This window comes from Triticum urartu, chromosome 5A, assembly GCF_056163025.1.
Source record: "Triticum urartu cultivar PI428250 chromosome 5A, HENAU_Tu73, whole genome shotgun sequence".
NCBI classification, from domain to species: Eukaryota; Viridiplantae; Streptophyta; class Magnoliopsida; order Poales; family Poaceae; genus Triticum; species Triticum urartu.
The window spans coordinates 435,672,565-435,685,125 of NC_141877.1; the positions used below are offsets into that span (position 1 = coordinate 435,672,565).

Genomic DNA, 12,561 nt, shown 5'->3' on the forward strand with positions numbered 1-12,561 from the left:
TTTCCTGGCCAAGGTGTCGGGCGAGCCACTCGTCGCGGATGTTGTGCTTAAAAGCTGCTAGGGCCTCCGCATCCGGACAGTCGACGATTTGATTTTTCTTTGTCAGGAACCGTGTCCAGAATTGCCTGGCCAATTCCTCTGGCTGCTGAATTATGTGGCTCAAGTCATCGGCATCTGGTGGTCGCACATAAGTGCCCTGGAAGTTGTCGAGGAATGCGGCTTCCAGATCTTCCCAACAGCCAATGGATTCTGCTAGCAGGCTGTTGAGCCAATGCCGAGCTAGTCCTTTGAGTTTGAGTGGGAGGTATTTGATGGCGTGTAGATCGTCACCGCGGGCCATGTGGATGTGCAGGAGGAAGCCCTCGATCCATACCGCATGATCTGTTGTGCCGTCGTATGATTCGATATTTACGGGTTTGAAACCCTCTAGGATTTGGTGATCCATTACTTTGTCTGTGAAGCATAGGGGGTGTGCAGCGCCTCTGTACTGGGCTATATCACGACGCAGCTCAGATGAGTCTTGTCCGCTGTGTTCGGCCCGGCCGGATTTACTTTTACTGTATCCGGCGTGACGGTTATTGTCTCGCATAGTGGCGCGCCCTCGTGATCCGTAGATCGATCTTGTGTGTTTTGCTTTGTCCTTCAATACGTCTCGCAGGTCTGGCGTATTTCCCCATGCCTTGACATTTTTATTTGAGTGGCGTCGGGGTGTGGGCTGAGCTTTTGGCTGAAATGCCTCTCTGTCGCGACCATGAGGTGGCCGATCAGCCGCGTCATACGCTGGAGATGTAGGTTTTGGTGCTTCCTCCTCCAGTCGGGGTAGCAACCTGCGCTTTGGGTAACTCTTGGAGGGGCGTTCGAGTTTATATTCCTCGGCCGCAAGGACTTCAGTCCATCTATCAGCTAGCAAATCTTGATCAGCTTGAAGCTGCTGTTGCTTTTTCTTAAGGCTATTTGTCGTGGCTATAAGCCGGTGCTTGAAGCGCTCTTGTTCGACAGGATCCTCAGGCACGACAAATTCGTCATCATCGAGGCTTGCCTCGTCTTCGGAGGGAGGCATGTAATTATCATCCTCCGCCTCTCCATCTGCCGCTCTCTTGGGAGGGCTGGCTTCTCCATCCTCCTGCTCTAAATCTTGCTGGAGGGGATTGTTGTTATCTTCGGCACTGTCCAGAGTGCTATTATCTCCTATGTCGGTATCACCTCTTTTGCCTTGGCGAGACTTAGAGCGGCGCCGCTGACGTCGGCGCTTGGGTTACTTCTTGGAGGGGTCATCCTCCGCTGTCCGGTCGCCATTGCCTTCTTTGGGTGTGTCCACCATATATATATCATATGATGAGGTGGTTGTCCAGTGCCCTGTGGACAGTGGTTCTTGTTCACCTCCTGCATTGTCGTCCATGCCATCGATGTCTTCGGAGTCGAAGTCGAGCATGTCGGTCAAATCGTCGACAGTGGCTACTAAGTGGGTGGTGGGTGGGCGGCGAATTTCTTCGTCATCCGCATCCCAATCCTGCCGGACATAGTTCGGCCAGGACTCTCCTGACAAGGAGAGAGACCTTAATGAGTTCAGTATCTCGCCGAAGGGCGAGTGCTGAAAGATATACGCGGAGGTAAACTCCATGATCGACGCCCAGTCGGATTCGATAGGCACGAGTGCAGGCGGTTCGGAGTCCGTGGTCGGGGAAGAATCCGGTAGTTTGGCATCACGGCTCTCGTGAAGGGTAAGGTCGATACTTGGCTCGATCGCCGCTGAGGATACGGCCTCCGTGGCGGGGTCTATCCACCCGTCCATGGATGGCGCAATTGGCTCCGAATTGAGGGTCGGAGCGGTTGTCGGTGTGATCTCCTGAGCACTGTCCGATGGTAGAGCTAAATCATGCTCATCGTGACCGTGTGGCGCACTCGGCAGGGGCTCGAATCCGTCGAAGATCAAGTCTCCGCGGATATCGTCCGTGTAGTTTAAGCTTCCAAACTTGACCTGGTGGCCAGGGGCGTAACTTTCGATCTGCTCCAGATGGCCAAGCGAGTTGGCCCGCAGTGTGAAGCCGCCGAATACAAAGATCTGTCCAGGGAGAAAAGTCTCACCCTGGACTGCATCACTATCGATGATCGAAGGAGCCATCAAGCCTAATGATGAGGACACAGAGGAACTCTCAATGAAAGCACCAATGTCGGTGTCAAAACCGGCAGATCTTGGGTAGGGGGTCCCGAACTGTGCGTCTAAGGCAGATGGTAATAGGAGGCAGGGGACACGATGTTTTACCCAGGTTCGGGCCCTCTTGATGGAGGTAAAACCCTACGTCCTGCTTGATTATTCTTGATAATATGAGTAGTACAAGAGTTGATCTACCACGAGATCAGAGAGGCTAAACCGTAGAAGCTAGCCTATGGTATGATTGTCTGTCGTCCTACGGACTAAAACCCTCCGGTTTATATAGACACCGGAGGGGGCTAGGGTTACACAGAGTCGGTTACAAGGAAGGAGATCTACATATCTGTATTGCCAAGCTTGCCTTCCACGGCAAGGAGAGTCCCATCCGGACATGGGACGAAGTCTTCAATCTTGTATCTTCATAGTCCAATAGTCCGGCTGTCCGGATACCCCCTAATCCAGGACTCCCTCAACAGTCTTGTCCAAGATGCTCATAGCAACGAACTCATCCAACACATCACTTGAGGACAAGGTGTGGAAGCCCGGCCTTTGACAAATGACGGAGGACATGGCTTTGTGGTAGGGCATCATTGCCTTGAGGAATTTGCGCTTGATCCAATTGTCATCCGTGTCCTTGCTTCCATGATCTCGGAGCGAGACCGCGAGTTTGGTTACCCTCTGATAGAGCTCACGAGGTTCTTCATCTTCTTTCATTGCAAACTCATCGGCTTCATCTTGCACCACTTCATAGTTGGAGCGTTGAATGCTTGCGCTTCCCCGGTAGAGGGAAACCACTTGGCGCCAAGCATCTTTGGCCAAGGAGTAGGGCAGGAGATGAGGAAGGTCTTCGGGTGGGATAGCTTCTTGAATGATGAAGAGAGCATTCTCATTGAATTGATTATCCACGGCTTCTCTAGGAGTGAAGTTGCTTCGGTCATGCGGATAGAAACCTTCTTCAATGATTCTCCAAAGGTTAGTGTTCACATGATTTAAATGACGCTTAAAACAATAGACCCAAGAATCAAATTCTACATTCTTCTCAATCTTAGGGGCCGGGCCGGCATGATTCAAATGAGTGGAAGGGAGAGGTCCACCATAGACAAGTGGAGGTTCCACATGGGCAAACATGTCGGTGCCACTTTTACCACTAGAAGGAAGGGCTTTCTCGCTAGTAGCTTCCCCCTTGTCGGAGGTAGCATCCGTCACCTTGTTGGCGGGATCACCCACTTTCAACGGAGCGGTGGAAAGTTTAAGCCCTTCTAAGAATTCATTAAACATGCTTTTGACCTCGGTCATCATGGAGGTTTTCAATGTGTCCAATGCCACATTGAACTCCTCACGAGAGACTGCGGTTCCCCCATCTCCCGTAGAAGATACCGGATTTACACCGGAGTGCTCCTCCTCACCTTCTACGATGTCAACCATACTCTTCGAACGGTAAAGTCCTTAATAAAGAGACGAGGCTCTGATACTAATTGAAAGGATCGATATAGTTGACCAGAGGGGGGTGAATATGCAACTAACAATTTTTAGCTTTTCTTTAACAATTTAAACTTTGCATCAATGTAGGTTGTCTAGATGTGCAACTAAGTGAGCAACCTATATGATGCAACAATGATAAGTACACAAGCAAGCAAGAGATATATCACAAATAATCTTGCACAAGTAAATGCACGAGATAACCAAGAGTGAAGCCGGTGGAGACGAGGATGTGTTACCGAACTTCCTTCCCTTTGAAGGGAAGTGCGTCTCAGTTGGAGCGGTGTGGAGGCACAATGCTCCCGAAGAAGCCACTAGGGCCACCGTATTCTCCTCACGCCCTCACATAATGCGAGATGTCGCGATTCCACTATTGGTGCCCTTGGAGGCGGCGACCGAACCTTTACAAACAAGGTTGGGGCAATCTCCACAACTTAATTGGAAGCTCCCAACGACACCACGAAGCTTCACCACAATGGACCATGGCTCCGCGGTGACCTCAACCGTCTAGGGTGCTCAAACACCCAAGAGTAACAAGATCCGCAAGGGATTAGTGGGGGAAATCAAATTTCTCTTGGTGGAAGTGTAGATCGGGGCCTTCTCAACCACTCCCGAGCAAATCAACAAGTTTGATTGGCTAGGGAGTGAGATCGGGCGAAAATGGAGCTTGGAGCAAAAATGGAGCTTAGGGTTGGAAGAGGTAGTCAACTAGAGGAAGAAGACACCCCTTATATAGTTGTGGACAAAATCCAACCGTTATCCACCTAACCAGCCCGCGACATGCGGTACTACCGCCCCTGACCAGCGGTACTACCGTAAGGCCATGCGGTACTAACGCCCCTGACCAGCGGTACTACCGCAAGGCCATGCGGCACTACCGTGAGGGACTGCGGTACTACCGCAGCAGCAGGAGCTAGGGCAGACCTGTAGCGCAAGGGCTGAGGGCGGTACTGCCGCAGGCGCGGTACTACCGCTCCCCCTTGCGGTACTACCGCAAGGTAGGAAACTCCTAGCCTGGGAAGAGCGCGGATGAATAAAAATACATCCGTTCCTACTTCCGTTGGAAAACAGATGAAGCAAAAATCCGACACAGTACTACCGCTGAGGAGCGGTACTACCGCCTGGCACCTGAGCTAGGCCGCGCGCGGTACTACCGCACACTGGGTGCGGTACTGCCGCGGAGGCGCGGATGTAAAAAATACATCCGCCCCTACTACCGCGAAGAAGCGGCACTTGGCATGGGGGCCACGGTACTACGGCTCCGGGGGAGCGGTACTACCGTGGGCTCCTGCGGTACTACCGCGCCGAAGTACGGTACTATCGCAGGTGCCTGCGGTACTACCGCTCCAAGGAGCAGTACTACCGCAAGCCCATCATCAGCAACCAGGACAAGACAAAGAGGAAAAACGGAGGATGCTCCAGTGCGAAAGGGAAATGAGAAGACAAGGAAGAAAACGTGTATGTGATGATTCCACCCTAACCTTTCCGACACGGACCCCCTCTTAATAGTACGGCTTTCCTACGACTCAAATCCACCAAAAAGAAACGTAGAAAAACGCCGTCTTCAATAATCTTCGAGGGGCATCAAACCGTCTTGTGCCTAGCGATGAAACGGGAAAACTCAAGGCACGCGATTAGTCCGCAAAAGCATTGTCATCAATCACCGAAACACCTTAGGGATAAATGTGCCCTTACAGTCGGTATCTCAATACCTAGTTCAATCTCGTTACCGGAAAGTCTCTTTACTCATTCCATAATACATCACCCCGCAACTAACTCATTAGTTACAATGCTTGCAAGGCTTATAGTGATGTGTATTACCGAGTGGGCCCAGAGATACCTCTCCGACAATCGGAGTGACAAATCCTAATCTTGAAATACGCCAACTCAACAAGTACCTTCGGAGACACCTGTAGAGCACCTTTATAATCACCCAGTTATGTTGTGATGTTTGGTAGCACACAAAGTGTTCCTCCGGTAAACGGGAGTTGCATAATCTCATAGTCATAGGAACATGTATAAGTCATGAAGAAAACAATAACAACAAACTAAACGATCAAGTGCTAAGCTAATGGAATGGGTCAAGTATCACATCATTCTCCTAATGATGTGATCCCGTTAATCAAATGACAACTCATGTCTATGGTTAGAAAACTTAACCATCTTTGATTAACGAGCTAGTCAAGTAGAGGCATACTAGTGACACTATGTTTGTCTATGTATTCACACATGTATTATGTTTCCGGTTAATACAATTCTAGCATGAATAATAAACATTTATCATGAAATAAGAAAATAAATAATAACTTTATTATTGCCTCTAGGGCATATTTCCTTCATTTTCACCCTGATGGAAGCTGTACCGGAAGAGCTTTTTGTGAAACTTTCTGTTACATTATGGGCCATTTGGGCTGCTCGGCGCAAGACTATCCACGAGGGGATCTTTCAGAGTCCACATGTCATACAAGGGTTTATCGCAAGATATCTGACGGAGCTTCAGCTTATCAGGAAACCAGCTACAAAGCAGATTAGAAGGCAGGGAAGAACAAATAACCAGCGCCCTAAGGCTCCTCCACAGGGGTACGCGAAGATCCATGTTGACGCAGCATGCCGAAGAGGAGCGGGAGGAGCTGCTACAACAGTATGCTGAGATGCAGCCGGAGTCTTCCTTGGGAGCTCAACACTTGTCATTGGGGGAGTTGATGATCCTTTCATCTTGGAGATAATAGCATGCAGGGAAGCACTAGCATTGGCGCAAGAGCTTAATCTCTACTAGATCATGGAAGGTGTGCATTGCTGCGCCCGTCTGTTTGTAATATTGAATATTAATGTTCAAATAAAATATTGAATAATTGCTGGAACAGAACGGTTGGTGTACTCGACATATCTACCACAACCCGGATACCATCCCCCAGGTGTAGTCCTAGTTCTTGTTTAGTCCATGCTATCAACACTTGGTTTCATTGTTTTAGGAAATCAAGTGCACACGTTCCATGTTTCCTTTTTTCTCCTAGTAATTTTGAATCTTCTCGAATGAGAAGCACACCATTTCTTAGAAGCATAAAAATAATATATGTTAAAACATGCGCACAAAGTAGACTCGGGTAAGATAAACCACATTTCCAGTGATGAATACACAAACAATTTGAACTTAAAAGCGATGGAGGAAGCTGGAACATGGTATTAAAAAAAAGTTAAATCGACAACAAAGTTATCTAATCATTAAGACCACCTACAGATAAATTTTACTAACCCTTATTGACAACACTTGGTATAACTTCAGGCTTTTCTCGTACTTTAACTCCTGTCCATAGTTTGGTTACACTAATTTTTCATAACACAAACCTAAGCAAACAGTGTACTGTTATGCACTAAGTAATTATAATTATAAAAAATACTATTTATTAACTTGCCCCCAGGCGAGTATACAAATTTGTCTCTTCTCTCCACTCCTTTCAGCCCAAAGTGTTGCTCATCATGGGTCCTGTAGTGGAGACCTCAATTTCACATCTCACCGTATAAATATGAGATATTATTTTCAGAGAAATAACAAAGAAACATCTAATGCGGAAACACAAGATATGTTAACCTGATAATATGCCAGATGTTTTTTTACTAACATGGAGTACTTGAATTATAAGCACATGGATCTCTCTATACTGTGGATCTCCACATTGCTCCTCTTATCTTATAAGATATATAAATTATATGTATGCAGAATTGAGTACTCTAAAATCAAGGTAAAAATACTAAAGTACCTTGTTAGTAATTCTCATAAGATTTTGATGTGACCAGCACTGCGTCGGTGACAAGAGCAAACACGAAAAAATCCATATGCAACAGGGCTTCACATCTTTAAGGATAGTGATTCTGCTTACTTGTGTACCTAGGAGATGCTCTTATAGAAACCTTTGTAAGAAGGCCAAATCTTTCATGCATGCGATGATACAATTTTTAAAAATCATATACTAATAAGAAACCTTGATATCAAAATGAGACAACCCAGAAAAAAAAGTATATGAAGATAAAGGGAACTATGAATCAGCAAAACCCAAAAAATTCCTGCCTCAAATAAGCTGCTAAGATCCGCTCATTCTACTATAAACCAAGTTTCAATGTCATCCTTTGTGGTAGTACCTCACCTGAATAAATCCATTGCTAGAGAATTGATACAAAAGGATCAATACCAAGTTCATTGAGGCGTTCGCACAAACACAAACTTGCAGTAAAATAATGGGAAGATCATTCCTGAATATGAGGAATTAACACAAACATATAACACAGTGTGATGGAGATGATCAAACAATGGGGAGAAAACCTCAATTTATAGATTGCCTGCTGCAAACAAAATATATAATCAGCAACTTGTCCATAGCAATCAATCAAAATTACAAAATGGTTACACAGAATTTTCAACACAAATCTAATTAGGAGTCTTGTTTACAAACATCCATAAACACCGACTACCATCAGTATCAAGATCTGAGCAAAAAAATGCAGATTGGGGAAGGGGAGTGGGGGCTTTAGCAGCATATGGAGAGAAAAACAAAGGCATTGATCGGTTTTTGACTAAAGGATCCTCGCGACAGTTGGAGCTCAGGATTCGACCTTGCTTGCTGATGCAACTTGTAGCACGAGTTGCGGGAAAAACCAACCTTCATCTATCTCTAAATAAGTGGCAGTCGAGGGATGTGGTCGTCGGGGGGCACGTGCCGTTAGCGAGTGTGATTGTACACGAAGGCGGTGGTGGCGTTTGAGGAATCCCCCATCGACCATCTATAAAAGGTGTGAGCAACTGAGGCGTCGAGGAGGAGCTACTTGAACTGGAGTCGTCGCCCAAGATGCTCGTAGCTTTTTCGCCGCCGCCTCTACAGCCTGGTCAGAGCTTCACGATCTAGCGCGTGGCCATTGGCTAATCAACTCACTCTCCCGTGATAGGCAATCCGTTTGCTGGAGCACGAAGGGTGAGGGAGAGCACCAGGAGACGAAGCTATATGCGAGCGCAGGAACTGAAGCGGTTGTAGGTTGGGGAAAACGCACACCTCCATTAGTCGCCGCCCGTAAGTGGCGCACATCGCTCGCGGTGAATGCTCCCTGGAACTGAAAATTCATTGCCTCCTTCAATGCTTCAACTATAGTCCGTTTCACCCCTCCGCTTCACCGAACAGTTGAGCGATGCTTCGCCTCTACTTGCATCGGCGTGCGCGTCGGGAGGCTTGAACCAACACGGGCGCATGGTCTCGGTCCTCGAGCAGTAACCGTCCGAACCGCATCGCCAACACTCGCCTCTCACCAGCAACCATGCGACTCACTTATTTTTTTGCTCGAGAGAAGCGACCGACTGTCTCTACTCCTTTTGACGGAGCAAGTTCCTCTTCCACTCCAAACGAGCCGCACCACATAACGCTACATGGGAGGAGAGAGCGAGTGCGCTCGACAATTTTTTTCTCACCCTTCCAAAGTTGTGACGGACGGGAAAGCGATTACGACAAACTGAAGGCCCGTTGGGCCCAATTAACAAGAGATTGTGGATTTTGTTATGAGAGAAGCAACCCAGCCCATGCAGCCCGATTTGCACAGCATAGGAAGGCTCGACCGGATTAGAGGGAAATCCAACCGCTAGAAACGCCCACAACTTGACATCTGACGGCCAAAAGCGATAATGGCCTGAGAGGACTCCAATAGTGCTCAATTATAATGTCTTTAAATGCGGTAATAGTGGCGTCTGATGCAAAAAAAGTCATGGGATCTATTAATGGGGCATGTCGCGGACCCAATGGAGCCATTGTTCAGGAGATAAACAACTTAGCTTCTTCTTTTACTTGTTCTTTTACTTTTGAAAGTCGTGTCATTAATGTTGAAGCTCATAGTTTAGCCAAGGATTCTTTTTCGTTGGGGAGGGGACGCCATGTGTGGCTTGGACAATCCCATAAGGAGAGATGTATCCCATATACTGTGGTTTTCGATGAATAAAAGTTTGGTTTGATGCTAAAAAAAGCTATGTCAAAAAAATGGTGAGGAGGAGGTGACAAACGTGGTGAGCTTCTTTTGCACCTTTTATTGGGCATGACCCATGTGCTTGAAACAAAACAACATACGTGCCAAATATTAGTTACGTGGCAGCCGGGACTCATGGAGGCATTCACTATTGGAATGCACTGTTGCCAGGTGCACTTGGTGTTCGACAGCATCTTCAGGTCGTCCCTTGGGTGGCTAACGGCCTTATCTCCCATTCCCGCACGTCTCCAACAACCTAGTGCAGGTCGTGCGCTACCTAGTCCAGGTCATGCGCCTTGTGCGTCCTCTCATGCAGGGACTGCAGTTTGTACTCTCCTCCCCCTCTGTACTTCTGTTGTAACCTTTTAAGCCCATCGAGGCCGGCAATACAGAGTGTGCGAAGAGTTTCACAACACAACTTGGTATCAGACGCTTCTCCGATCCTTCCCCCTCGCTTCCACCATGCATCGGTTCCTCCGCCGCACGCGCTCCGGCGGCGACCTCGACACCCCGGCAAGCAACCCCTTCGCCCCCTTCCTTCTGGCCGCCGTTCCTCCGCCGGCTTCACCGGCCACTGTTCCACCGGCCGCGCCCCGTGCGGCGCGTCTCGCTCCCGACGTCCTCCGTGGCAAACAGGTTGTGCCCGAGGGCGCCTCTACTTCCTTGGTCCCGCCGGCCGCACCACTCACGGCACCCGCCGCGGCTACTCTCCGCACGGTGGGGAGCGTCCCCGTCCCGCACATCGCGCCCGGCGGCTCTGGCAGCGCGCTGGCCCTTCATCACGGCGCGCCCGACGTCGACTCTTCCACTGCTGAGATTGGCATGCCACCCTCCATCAACCACTTCTTCCATCACAGGCTCGAGCTCGAATCGGGTAACTACTCCAAATGGCGCCAGATCTTTTACGTCGTTTGTTGCAAATATCAAGTGCAGCACCATCTCGACGTGGCCGCCGAGCCGCTTCTCCAAAGCGTTGTGTAGCGCAACGACGACCTAACCATCGTCCTCTGGTTCCACGGCGTTGTCGCTGACGAGCTCCTGGACGTGGTCGCCACGCCGGACAGCACCGCCTTCGACATCTGGCAGCAGCTGCATCTTCTCTTCCGCGACAACCAGGCCGGCCGCGCGGTGATCCTCAGCGCGGAATTCCGCAACCTCATCCAGGGGACCTCTCCATCGCCGAGTACTGTCGGTGTCTCAAGTCCCTCGCTACGGACCTCGGCGACGTCGGCGAGCACATCACCGACCGCACGCTGACCTTGCAGCTCATCCTCGGCCTCAAAAGCAAGTTCCGGATCATGGCCACCCTGCTCCCCATGCAGACACCCTTCCCGATGTTCGTGCAGCCGCGCTCCCGGCTGCTGATGGAGGAAATCTCAGCCAACGAGCGCGCTCGTCTTGACGGGCGCCCGGAGGCCACCGCCACCGCCCTCGCCATCGGCTCCGGCTCGGGGTCCTCGGGATCCTCGGGCACCTCCACCGACCGGGGCAAGGCCGCCAGCAGCCCTCCCGCCGCCGATCGCGACACCGGCGGACGTGGGCGCGGCCGCGGGCGCGGACGTGGCCGCGGACGCGGCTCTCCCTCACCCGGCGGTGCTCCCTCCGGACGAGGCGCCCCCGCATCCGCTCCCGCCGCCAACGCGCAGCTCCACGGGTACTTCGCCCCGTACGGTGCGCTCCTGCCCGGCCCACCCCAGCCTCGCGTGCCCTGGGCCGCGCCGAACGCTGCCGGCGTGCTGGGCCCGCGACCTCTGCCGCCCCAGCAGGCCTACCCGGTGACTCACGCACCGTTGTCCGTCGGCCCGACGTGGGAGCAGTACCACCAGCTGTACGCTGCCCTGCAGAACCTGTCGACGCAGCAGCACGCCGACGGCCACCAGGACTGGATCCTCGACACTGGAGCCTCTTCCCACGTGACTGGTATGGCCGCCTCCCTCTCTAAGTGTTTTTCTCCATCTTTGCGTCATTCTTCGGGCATACTAGTTGGAAACGGATCTCGTTTACCCGTGACGGCCGTCGGCTCCACCAAACTTGCTTCTTTTTCTCTCAACGATGTGCTTGTTTCTCCCACTGTCATCCAAAATCTCATATCTGTACGTCGCTTTACTATTGATAACTCCGGCAGTATTGAATTTGACCCATTTGGTTTCACCATGAAGGACCTAGCCACACGCAAGATCATAATGAGGTCCAATAGCCATGGGGACCTCTATCCATTCTTCACCAACTCCGGCGTGCAAGCTCTTCTCACGGTGGTTGGCAGCGACGTGTGGCATCGGCGCTTGGGGCATCCTAGTGACAAGACCATCTCCACTTTAGCTCATTTTTTTCTTCCCACATGTAATAAAGACATGTCCCAAAACACCTTGTGTCCAACATGTCAACTAGGCAAGCAGCCCCGGCTGCCTTTTTCCAACTCCAAGTCATTTACTACAGCACCTTTTCAGCTCATACACTGTGATTTATGGACCTCTCCCATTTGTAGTTTTTCGGGTTTTCAATATTATCTTGTGATCCTAGATGACTATTCCCACTACTCTTGGACCTTAGATATCATTCACCGTTTCCATGCATACGTCCTCACACAATTCCACGTTCCCATCCAGTGTATGCAATGCGATAACGGCGGCGAATTCCATACCACCTCCCTACGCGACCTCTTCTCCCGCTATGGCGCCTCTCTTCGCCTCTCATGCCCTCATACATCGCCCCAAAATGGAAAAGCCGAGCGCCTCCTACGTACGACAAATGACATTCTTCGCGTCCTCCTCATACACACCACACTACCCCCTGCCTTCTGGGTCGAGGCCCTCCACACCACAACCTACATCCTAAATCATCCGGGCCCTCCACCGCGAGTTTTCGATGACCGACCTCGGCGCACTTCATCACTTCCTCAGGGTCAACGTCGCCACCACCACCCGTGGCCTCTT

At 50.4% G+C, this 12,561-nt stretch overlaps 1 pseudogene; it reads left to right on the plus strand.

Annotated features, from left to right (window-relative positions):
- The first annotated feature begins 5,981 nt into the window (after window positions 1–5,981).
- LOC147971790 (uncharacterized) lies at window positions 5,982–12,089 on the plus strand (annotated as a pseudogene).
- The last annotated feature ends 472 nt before the right edge of the window (window positions 12,090–12,561 follow it).